Source organism: Pinus tabuliformis, chromosome X, assembly GCF_031772625.1.
Source record: "Pinus tabuliformis cultivar Carrire ecotype Pingquan chromosome X, CPIR1, whole genome shotgun sequence".
NCBI classification, from domain to species: Eukaryota; Viridiplantae; Streptophyta; class Pinopsida; order Pinales; family Pinaceae; genus Pinus; species Pinus tabuliformis.
Window position 1 is genome coordinate 226,249,217 of NC_142308.1, and position 12,746 is coordinate 226,261,962.

The window sequence follows — 12,746 nt, forward strand, 5'->3', positions numbered from 1 at the left end:
GGCTTCAGAGCGTTAATTGCTTCCATTTTCACTTCCTACATCCATTTCATTTTAGACTTACATTATTTGAAAAACTCTTCGCTATTCTATTTCCATTTTCAATTTTTATTGTTCATTAACTTTCAATTTTTTTATGCTTATATGTCTTCCCCTCTCCTATTATAATTATTAAATCAAGTTATTTAACAATTCTTATTTTGATTTCCCAATTATCATTGCTCTTTATTTTCCGATTTGTAATAATATAAAATAACCTTATACAATTGGGAAAGCCCTTGTAGACAAAAATATCCCAGGAAAGGCTGTCATCTAGTTTTGAACAGGGTAATTATTATGAAAATTGATACAACTTGTTCACAACTTCACCTTATTCTAATTTATTTGCTCCAAAAATATTTACTTGAAGACTCTGGCGTGTGCAAAGAGTCCTAAATTCATGTAGTGAAAAGTGAATGTTGTCATGGATGGGCGAGGGTTCAATCCTGGTTGAACATACCGTACAGACGGAATGCTTCTGTAAAGTCCCAGACAAAATTTTAATTTCAACCATTTTTATTTTCCATCAATCTAGATAAAGGTACAGATAATGAATCTAACATCATAGGATAGTGTAAATATGGGTTTTTATACAATTTTCATTTGTCACTTGTATTAAATCTTTCTCGTTATTGATCCAATAATCCATTCTGAATATTTTTGGGACATGACAACCAATCAAAGCAAAATAAATTAGTAAAACCCAAATCAGCATCAGACTCCAATCCATCGTAATTGCAAAGTAAGTAAATGGTTGAATAACATAAACTTGAGTTGCACCGCGACAGTTAACCCTCCCTCTCCGCCGAAAAAACTCAAGAGATTTGAAGTTGCACTGTAATAGTTAACCCAAAAAGTTAAGAGATTTAAGCCTTTGCTTAGCGTCTATTGCTTTGGCTCCATTTCTAGTTCCATCGAGCTTCGAGTTTGAAAGGTATTTAGAAAGCTCTGATATTGAGCGATTTCTTCGACCATACAATTTGTGGAATTCACAGAATTAATCTCTTAGTATTTAACAAAGTTAATAAAGAGAAAACTGGCTAATAAATTGATTAATTTCTTGGTATTAAAAAAAAAAAAAAAATATTTTAAAGTTTAGCAGCTTTTTCTTCATTCATTAAAAAAAGGCAGATTACATCCACAATCAGATGATAAGGTGGCTTCAATTTACCTAGTAAGAAACCAGATTTGTTGACCACTGTACTACATTCTAAGCCAACAAAAAGCGAAATAGTTTAAGACTTTCATTTAAAGCTAGATATATATGAGTATATGTGTCTAGTCTACTATATAAATATCTACAACATATAATCAAAATTTGCATTTTCTGCAATGTACTTAACAAAAATTGAACAACATAAGAACTAGACATATTACTAATCATCAGAAGAGTCTATAAGAGATGGACCTTTCGAGCTTGAGCCAACTAATTTCGTTTGAGGGAGACACAGAGCATGTTTTTTTATATGGCTAAGGTGGCTATTATGTCGCTGAATTTAAGGCTGAATAAGATGCAATTCTTTATGAATTTATGGAAGAACGGGGTTTGTCTTGGTTGGAGCAACTCCAGGAGTGGACAAAACCCTTGATATAATGTTTTTCATGAGCAAATACAAGTAGACAGTTTTGTATATACTGGGAAGAGAAACCTCCGGTATGACCAAGGTCGGGAGCTAACTCCAACCATTCTTCAACATACAAATTTTCTTGAGTTTCTTGTCTGTTCAGGTCAGCTTCCCACCTAGAATAAGCTGGCACATCTGTGGTTGATTTCCTGTCTGCGCTTTATGAATGAGCCCAGAGGTCATTCTACAGTCGTGGCCTTCAGAAGGGCGTCGTTGGGGCTGACTGCCACCATGTCGAAGCCCCGCTCTTCTATTTCGGCCCTGATTCTCTCTCATCCTAGAGCCTCTTTCAGATGAAGGTCGTGTCATTATATTACTTCACTAGCCGCTTTAATTAAACAAAGAACAAATATGACAACACTAAAACCCTAGCACAGTGCAGATGCCGAGGTGACAAACCTGGAGCTTGTATATGGGAATAACACCTAAAGGTATAACACAGAGGAAATCCACAGAATTGTGAGCATAAAACAAATAAAACCAAAATTTTCCACCGTATATGACATGGTTGTGCTGACAAAGATTGACATCATCAATCCCTGGCTCCTCGAGCCTGCGAAAAACCAAACCCAGAATCCATTCAGACATATAATCATTCAAATAATCTCCTCACATGCCAACCAACAAATAGAACACGAAGCCATGAAATAAAAGCCACTCCCCCATGCATAAAATATAATACGAATGTCATAGAACAAACTCCTGGTGCATACCCATCCGTGGGAGAAGGATACCATAAATAATAGAGACAATCTAACTGAATTGAGGTTGTCCAATGGAAAAACCAGCAATTTCCTTCCTCAAATTCCATAATGCATACATTCTAACCTGAAATATTGTCTCAGAGACTCGTTCGTTGCTAATTATCATAGAGAAATTAAGAAAAGGGCTCGGAAGGGAAGGAATCATATAAGCAACATACTTGTAGACGCTAGCCTCTATGCAAAGGAGAGGATCTACTAAACTCAATCGACCTATGGTACGACCCTCGAAATCGCACCAATGACTTCCTCTCGATCTGTAAGAAAAGTACTTACAATTCATGTATCTTGATACCAACGCACAACAGAGAATTCCAGGCGGGTGATATCATACCAATCTCTCAAATCGTCATAATTTCCTTGTATGTGTCCATCCACCTTGCAGAGTTTGGTGAGTGTGTGAGGACCAGAGTTAATTCCCTCACCGGCCTTTCATCTTGGACTTTTAATCATGACATGGAGTCCATCTCGCCACCCTCACCCCGATTGGGGACTTTGTACTTAACAAAGTTAATGAAAAGAAAATCGGCTGATAAATTAATACAACGATTGTTAGTTCATATAGCTAATCAATGCAATGAAAGAGAATTAATCTCCTTACCAAAATAGATATGGTAAATAAAAGATTTTAACATCAATATCCAAAATTACAAATTAAAGTTCCATACACATTGCAAATTAAACTTCATAAAAATTAATTATAATCTACATAAATAATAATATATTTATTATTGATAAATAAGAAATATGTACAATTAATTTTGAAAAACTTGTGTTTTGAAGATGGAAAAATGAAAACATCATAATTATAATATGCAAAACTATGCGTTATTTGTGCTTTATGCACAACCTTGGGCATTAATAAGGAGCCATTCCCTTCATCTCTTTTGTAACAAATGCAGGCGATGCATGACTTCCTCCTATCCAACAACATTGGCAGCTAACCCCTTGGACGATCTCTGGAAGAATTCCATTATGGAAAAAGCATTCAACATATTGTTCATCAGGTTCCCCCCACCACTTCTTCTCTTATGCTTGCAAATGTTAAATTTTAAATTTTTCCTGAAGAAGACTACAACTATATGCAACAAAACTACTATGGATGTAATTCCATTGTTCATCTGGTTCCCCCACCACTTCTTTTCCTATGCTTGCAAATGTTAAATTTTAAAATTTTCATGAAGAAGACTGCAACTATATGCAACAAAACTACTATGGATGTAATGGAATGGTAACCCACGTGTAACTATTTAATTGTAACTCTAAGTGTAACTAGTTGAATAATTTTCTATAAAATGATTATTAAATAATGCTTAAACATTAAGTTTTGAGCACAATAATTGAAAAAAAGTTATATTAATGAAGTTTTTATACCCTTGGGAAATGAAGTTGCCCAAATCTCAATTATGGCATAGAATTAGGCTAAAATAATGATTATTTCATTATGCTCCATTTCACGTGTCATGAAGGTGGAAATAAGACATTCAAAATATGAACCAATGAGACGATTACAATTTTTTTTTTAATAATGTTAAAAAATAAATATATATTTTATAAAGTTAAACATTAGAAACTATATTGGTCAAAGCTCGACTAATGGGTAGTAAAAACTAAATCGATTTCAAGAATCCTTCCTTAACAGAGACTAATAAAGAACATCGATGTCCTCCATTACAACCATGCAATATAGTGTAAGCAACCCCATCTTGTTCCTGACCAAGATTGTGTAGGGACCACATCGTGTGTAGCAAGCATTTACAATTTTTCTGGGGACTTTTAATCTTAACAACTTACTTTTGTGCATCCATATCAATTCCCAAATATGTTTTGAACATGTCCTTGATAACAACTCCAATTTATTTTGCTAGGGAAATACTTTATTTTGCTTCGTTATCACCTTGAACAATGAAACTCTTACAACTATTGTTGGTGTATCATATATGACTCGACATGTATCGAACTTCCAATTCCATGTACTCAATTTCTAATTTGGATTGAATGATTATTTGGCATCCATCCCTTTTCCACCATTGATCTAGAAAACCTCTCAGCCTCCTTAAATAGCTTGCATTGCTCCAACCCACATGTAGTATTACTTAATGCTCTCCATGACACACATGGAATATGGTTACCTCAATGCTTCAACACTTCACATACAACACTAACTTCTCGACCACGGGTTCACACAGCTACAACCATCTTCTTCTAGATAACTTAAGTAAAGATGATCACAAAGAGACTTGGGTATTGATCCTTATCTGATGCTTCTTCTCATCAACTCTCAAACAATCCTTAGAAACAAAAATAATGAAACCTCCAATCATGTCCATGGGCCATCTAGTGAGGGAATTAAGCAAATTAGAGATTTAGAAAAAATAATTTTATTAATCAAATAATGTTATAATATAAATACATAAATAGGTTCTCAATATAAAGAAGTTATCTTGATAACACAATGAATATGGTTGAGAAAATGCCTCAACTAAACATCAATATAGGAAGCTAGTTATATGGAGAATATTTCTCAACTTAACTAGGTCAAACAATATCATAAAAATTATCTCATGATACATTTCACATTGCCAAGGAAAAAAAAAAAAAACACTAAATTATAACTTCTTCTTTTTTTGCTAAAGCAAGAGTGTTTCCTTTTCATTCAATGGCTAGAAGTTACAAAACTATTTTACAAGTCCCGGCCCAAAAGTCAACGGGAGCAGTTGGTGACTGCCAAGTCTTAAAAATCAGGCCTCAATCCCGCTAAACACTGTGAAAACAGCAACTCAAAATTCCTACAAAAAGACAAAACCCACGGACATGAAAGGAAAATAAACCCAATTCAAGGGTTCTATCGGGTCCGTCTAGGGAGATAAATCTCGTGCTACTTTGACATCCGAAACCCAAGAGCCACCACGATGATCACGATAAGCACGGAGGATAACGCATCCAACTAGCTCGATGAACTGTGGCCGTAGATCTTCACCCGCTGAATCCGACGGTTGAGGAGAATATCATGCAAAGAAGATGCACGAGGAAAACCCGCCCGATATAGGCAGTTTTCTCTCATCGCCCGCCGCCATGTGTTGATTGTTGAATGGCATCGAAGCAAACCATGATAAACCACTTGGGGTCTTGGGAGCGCCCGATAAACCACTAAACTACTTGACCCTTGATTTCTTTGAGAAAGGAAACCGCTCTTTCTCTGTAACCTACCGTCCATTAGAAAGCTTCTGTCGCGTCGATGTTGAGGTCTTCTGCTTGATGAAGCCTTGTTTGCCATTCACTTAATTGCCCAATTGCTACTTCTCCTTCATACTGTGATAATGCTCATTGTCTGCACATGCCAGACTGTGGCATTCCTCTCGCAAATTCCCTGCAGGTGTTAGCTCCCACCTGTAAATATTGTGATCATTTTTACAGAGCACCCCTTCATTTGCTAGCCGGTCCGCTAATCTGTTGGCATTTCTGCGCACATGTACAAAACTTAGGGTTCTCAGGATTCTTAGATGTGATTGAATACGATGATAGACCTGCAAAAGTCGCCAGTGGTTCAAGACTTTTTCTGGTGCAGAGCCATTTGCTATTTTTTTTATTGAATTAATTGTTAATTCAGAGTCAGCTTCTATTATGGAGTTTGTCATATTGAGATCTCTCAGAATCTCTAAGCATTGTTCTATGGCCATTAATTCCACCATGTTGTTGGTGGCATTCCCTAAATGACTGTGGAAGATGACTATTATTTTCCCCTTGTCATCTCTTATAGCTCCTCCATAACCCGCAACCCCTGGGTTTCCTTTCGAGGCTCCGTGTGTATTGAATTTCAAGTAGCCAGGGGGGGGGGTGGTTGCTAGTAATCCTGTCTCATTGTAGAGTGTGTTGCAATTTGGGTTGTGCCTTGGGGGACCAACTTTTGTAGGCCTAGAAGCAGAAGAATGTGAGGCTCCTGTTGTGATGGAGGATTCTCAGGAGGTTGCTTCTGTATGGTATTTATAGTTTCTTTGAGCTGCCTTAGGAGCTGAGCTATTATTTTCTGGGGTGGGTTGGATTTATGATTGAAAATTCTGTTGTTGTGTTCTTTCCAGACATTCCAGATTAAAAAGCCCGGTATCAATGTCCAGGCTGTGTTGATTGTCTCTTTCTCAGAAAGTTTTTTCCTCCAACTCTTTAAGGTTTTGGAAATATCGTTTTCATCCCTATTAGTTTTGCTGAAGATAGAGGCAACCCAGTTCCATAAGGTTGAGCTGAAGGTACAGAGACTGAGAAGGTGATCCCTCGTTTCTTCCTGGATACCACATAATTGGCATTTGGATGGTCCCGCAAAACCTTTCTTTCTAAGATTATCCTAAGTCAAAATATTTTTGTGATGAACCATCCACATAAACACTTGATTTTCATCCAGTGAGGGTGCTTCCGTAGGTCCTTCCAAATTTTATCAGGGTTTGAAAAATTGTAACTAGTGGAAATTTCTTTGGCTTCTTTGAGGTTGAAGTTGCCCTCACTGCTTCTTCCCCATCTAAGTTGATCTGTGAAAGTAGAGATCAAAATTTTCCTCTTTTCCAGGATTGTTGCAAGAGCTTCAACCTGGGTCTTCAGAGGAGTCTCTTCACTGTAAACTGGTACTTTCCATGTTCTCCATTTTTCATTGTTCCTAGTCTTATCCCAAAAGTCACTGACCTTTTCTAGTCCATTGTTGACAGTTTCCTCTTTGAGAATATCTAGTCCTTCTCTACTTAAGTTGGGTTCCTGCTGCCAGTTATCCTCCCAAAACCAGGCAAGGTTCCCATTTCCAATCTCCCAGAAGCTATGTTTCTGAACTAAAGCTCTATTCTCCCAAGCATTGTTCCAAATATGGGAGCCTCGGATATGTCTGGTCATTTTGATTAGGTCCCATTCTTGCCATTCCTTTGCATATTTTTGTTTCCAGAGCTTGGCCCATGGGTTGCTTGATTCCTTTAGCCATCTCCACCAAAGTTTGGCCCCAAAACTTTTTTGAGAGTTTCTGGGTCATGGAGACCTAGACCCCCATGAGGTTTGGGTTTGCACAATTTGTCCCAAGCTACCAGAGCCCATTTATTTTTTTCCTCCCCTTTTCCCCAAAGAAAATCTCTTTGCATGTTCCTAATTTGTTGGGCTACTCCTTTAGGGACAGGAAGAGCCGTAAACATATATATATAGGAATAGATTGCAGGACCGCCTTAGTGAGAACTAGCCTGCCAGCTAGATTTAAAGATCTACTTGTCCATTTGTTGATTTTGTCCTTCAGTTTATTAGTCAATGGCTCCCAAACTTCCTTGCTCAGAGGTTTGTCAGTGAGAGGTATTCCCAGATATTTGGAGGGAAGATGGTCTCTCTGAAAGCCGAGAATTCTGGAGAGGTTTCTCTGAATGGCAATATTTGTATTGAAAAAAAATACTTTAGATTTTGAGAGACTTACCTCTGTGCCAACTGCCAAAGAAAAATCTTGTAAAATTTATTTGTAAGCTTTGGCTTCTTTGACCGTTGGTATGCCCTGTAACATGGTGTCATCTACAAATTTTTGATGAGTCAAAGAGTCTCCTTCCTAGGTGAGCTTGAGACCCTGGATTGTGCCTTCCCTTTTGGCAGAAATGATCGCTTTGCCTAATCCTTCCATCATAAGGATAAAGAGAAAGGGAGAGAGCAGATCTCCTTGCCTAAGACCTCTCGAGGGCCGAAAGGATCTGGAAGGAGAATCATTGAGAAGGATAGAAAAGCTAGAAGATGTTACTAAAGCCATAAAACATCTTATCCAATTCGGGTCAAAGCCATATGCTATCAGAACTTCTTTGATGTGTAACCAGCTTAGTTTGTCATAAGCTTTTGCGAGGTCCAATTGTATGATCATCCCTGCTTTCTTATTAATCTTGAGAGAGTGCACTATTTCATGAGCTTGAATGATGTTATTGAGAATTTGTCTTCCTTCCACATATCCAGTTTGCTCCTCCGACATGAGAGTAGGAAGAAGGGGCTTGAGTCTGTTTGCAATAACTTTGGAGATGATTTTGTATATTACATTACAGAGGGCTATGGGTCTAAATCAATCTGGAGTCATTGCTTTATCATGTTTAGGAATTAGGGCTATGAAGGAAGTATTTAATGCTTTTAGGATTGTTTTTGAAATTCTTGAATCCTCCACCACCTCCAGTATGTCCTACTTGACTATTTCCCAGCCTACCTTGAAGAAGTCAATGTTGAAACCATCTGGTCCAGGAGCTTTCCCATGGTGCATCTCATTTATTAGTTCTTTTACCTCCTCTTCTGTCACTGGTTTTTTGAGATTATAATTATCTTCCCTGGTCAACAGTTTAGGAATATGCTTCGTAAATTTTTTAATAGATAGCTATCTGTCTAAGATAGGCTCCTTTACTATATTTTTGAAAATGTTGTATCATAATGGATTCCATATCTTTGTGTGTGCTTAGCTCTTTCCCTTGAGGATCTATGAGCTTTGTGATTCGATTATGAGCCCGATGTTCCATGCTTGATTTGTGGAAAAACCTTGTATTCTTGCAGTCTTGATTTTTGCCATTGCAGTCTTGATTTTTGTAGTCTTGATTTTTGCTTCCAGAAGATTTCTTCATGCTGACATCTGATGTCCCATTCTTGTTGGAGAGAGTCCGCTTGCACTTTCCTATCCTCAGTAAAGCCTTCCTTGATAACAATTTGGTTAATTTTCTGGAGCTTTTGCTCCACTTCTCTTTTGGCTTTAAAAATATTGCCAAACTCACTTTTGTTCCAATCTTTGAGTTTGACCTTAATATGTTTTATTCTCTGTCGCAGAATGAACATTTTCGTGCCTGGAATGGGTAACTCTTCCTTCCACCACTTATTAATATTGGAGATGATGTCAGGGTGAGTGAGCCAAACATTTTCGAACCTGAAAGGTCTGTTCCTTGGAGTGTCGATAAAAGAAGCTTCTAGTTGAATCAGCCAGTGGTCCGATCCTCTAAAAGGAAGGATAAAAGCATTCGAGTTAGGTCCAGAGAGGAAGAGGTTCTCTGAGATGATGAATCTATCTAGTTTTGAGGCAACTAGGGAAGCTCCTCCCCTCTTATTGTTCCAAGTGAAGGTTCCATTTGCTGTTTCTAAGTCCACTAGCCTCAAGTTGTTTAGGAAGTTCTGGAAGGCAATAGAGTCTCTTCCTATTGCTCTAGTTCCTCCTTTTTTTTCCGTGAGAGATTTGATCATGTTGAAATCTCCACCCAGAATCCAGGGTATTACTAGATATCTCTCCCTTAGCTCCTCTAGTGAGGTGAGAAGCTTGAGTTTGTCTTCAAGATTTTGAGGCCCATAGACATTTGCGACCATATAGATTTCCTTGTCACCCAAAGGCTGGATAACCATTGAAAGATAGTTCCTGGATGCTTCTGCATCCAGAATGCTAAATTTCTGAGGATTCCAAAGAGTAAGAATCCCACCCGCTGTGTTATTGGCTTTAACTTCCAGTGCTCATATTTTTTGAGCCATTTGTTATGTCTCTCCCGGACATTATCTATGGAACATTTTGTTTCCTGTATGAACACCATATCTAGGTTTTCTTTTTTTATTCTGTTGCTGAGATTCCTTTGTTTCCTTTTACTTCCTAGACCCCTGATATTCCATGTTGTGAACTTCCTAATGATGTATTTTTGAATAAGTAACTGGTGAGATATTTCATCTTACCTGAGTTGATCATGAGCTTTCCACACTCTATAAGCAGCTCATTTTGTCTTTTTCTTCCTCTTTTCCTTCCTGGGTTTTTGGCTAAGTTTCCTGATATTTCCTCCATTGATTTGACCCCTCTATGGTCTTGGCTTTCATGGCTTCTTTTGATTCCTGAGGCTTTTGTCTAAGATCTCCAGAGGAAGAGCTGTTGTACTCTGTCAAACTCCTCTTGTGGTAGGGAGTCTATCCCTTTGTTGGTTCCCTAGTTTAAGAATTTTTCTAGATCAAGATTCTCCCTCTCAAGAATCTCATGTAGTTCTTGGTCCTCTATCCCAACTTCACTTGGGGTCATCTCTTGGTCCCTGCTTAATTCCATGTTGTTTGGTATGGTTTCCTGTTGTTCGTTGTTTTCCTGTATTATTTCCATGCTATCCTCCTTTTCCTTCTCTATAGGATGGTTGTCTAGTGTAACATCCTTTCCAATGTTCCCCCTTTCTTCTTCTAAGATTTCGAAACTATTGCGACTTGATAGCTTGTTTTCACTCTGTTTTTTCTAGTACTTTCTTCCTCCTCCTTTCCCTCTGCCTCCCATCTTGGTGAATCCATCAGGATCTTTGCCTGTGTTGGTTCTCGGATTATCCTCCCTTTTGTTTTGTGGGCAGTCTCTAAATAGGTGCCCATGTTCATGATATTTCCGACATCTAAAAGGTACATGTTCATAGTCCACCACCTGTACCCATTCCTCATCATAAACTTCTATGACAACTTCATCCGGGAGTGCTCCCAATAGATCCATTTCCACACATATTCATGCGAAATAGGTATATTTGCCTTGCAGAGTTGCCTCTGATATTTTTAAGAAATGTCCTAATTTATTTCCTATAGCTTTTAAGGATTCAGGTAGCCAATAATCTAGAGGTAGGGAGTAAATTCTTATCCATATCGGGACCGATGTGAACGTTTCTCGCTTCGGGACAAAGTTCATTACCCAGGGTCACATATATAGTCTTGCAGTAGCATAGAAATAGGGTCCTCCTTCAAGCACTCTGTCTTTGTCCTCTAGGCTAGTGAAAACCACTGTGAAGAAACCCTTGGACCCTAGATGCAGAGTTATATCTCCCTTTGGTTTCCAGTTGTTTCTTATCCATGTGTACAGATTCTTCTCTGTGGGCCATATACCCATAAACTTGCATACAATAGCATAAGTCGTCATGTTATCTCTGTCCTCCTGCAGTGCAGGATCATTCAGAACCACCTGGGGTTTGATGGTTGACTTGGGCTTACAGGTCCTGCTGCAGATTTGTACATATTTTTCTGACTGTTGTCCTCTAGTCTCTCCTCCCTTCTGACCGCCCCGTGAGTTTCTTCATGTTCATCCGCTTTGCTGCTTTTTGGTTCTTTTGAGTCTGTCTTTTTTTTTCGGCCTGCAAGGGTTTCCTGTATCCATTCAAACTCGTTTCCCTGCTTCTATTTGAAACGATGTTGCTGTAGGAGGGAGTGGCACTCCATTGTTATCAACTCGCTCCTCCTGTTGCTCCCTGTTCTAAACCCTAGCTCCTCCTGCTAGGTCAACCTGCTATTCACTTCCTCCCCAACGACCTCACCCCTCCACTAAATTATAACTTTATTTTAAATTCTTATTATTAATAAATATAAAAAACGATTAATATATGAGTTAAATACAATACATTAAAAAACAAATAAACAAACACCTAACATTTTTACCATGAACATTCATACCCTCTTTACCATGGAGATTTTTAATTTATAAATAAGTTTTGTTACAATACAATAAGTCAATAATTTAAAAAAACCTTATTTTCTCGTAAATAATTATTCCAACCGGTACTCTTCCATTGGGCAACCAAGCAAATAATATTCAAAGCCTGCAGCAATCAAGCAAAGACTATTCCAAACCTGGTGATTTTATACCATTTCCTGCTGACCTGTGGGATGGGAGGCATCCAACGAATTAACAAGGTGAAAGGAATATGGCCGCTTACTTTTTTGGAGGTTACCAACCCCACCGACTCCTCTACAGAAACATGGAATGGTCCCTTGGTACGGCCTGAGCTATTGAATTTCTACCTTGCGTCGCTTTGATCCGTGATATTAAAACTGAAATGAAAGTAAATAAGTCGAGATATCAAATCTCAAGTGATCACATGACTGAAAACATGTGGGATGTTTTTATTGGTTTTTAATAAATAAAAGATGATCACATGACTGAACATCTAGAATGTTTTTATTGGGTTTTAATAAATAAAAGATGGTGAAGGGTTTAATGGAAGTGAGATTTGTAATTTTTTTTTGGGTTCAGCATGGAATTTACATGAAAATATATTAATAATAATAGAGTATTTTAATGTTAATCATAAATAAAATATTTAAATTTTTATTTTTAGTAATATTTATATAAATATAAAGAATAATTAAAAAGGAATTTATTTGTTTTGTGTATCATATTATAAAAAAGATTACAATTCCTCCACTATAAAAAAAATGTATAATTCTTCATTATTCATTGTTTAAGATAGAATTGATATGTGTATTTTATTTTATACATACATATATATATATATATATATATATAAAATAAAAAAATTTAATATCAAATAAATAAATAATTAATATAAATTAATAAGATTAATAATTATAATTATTA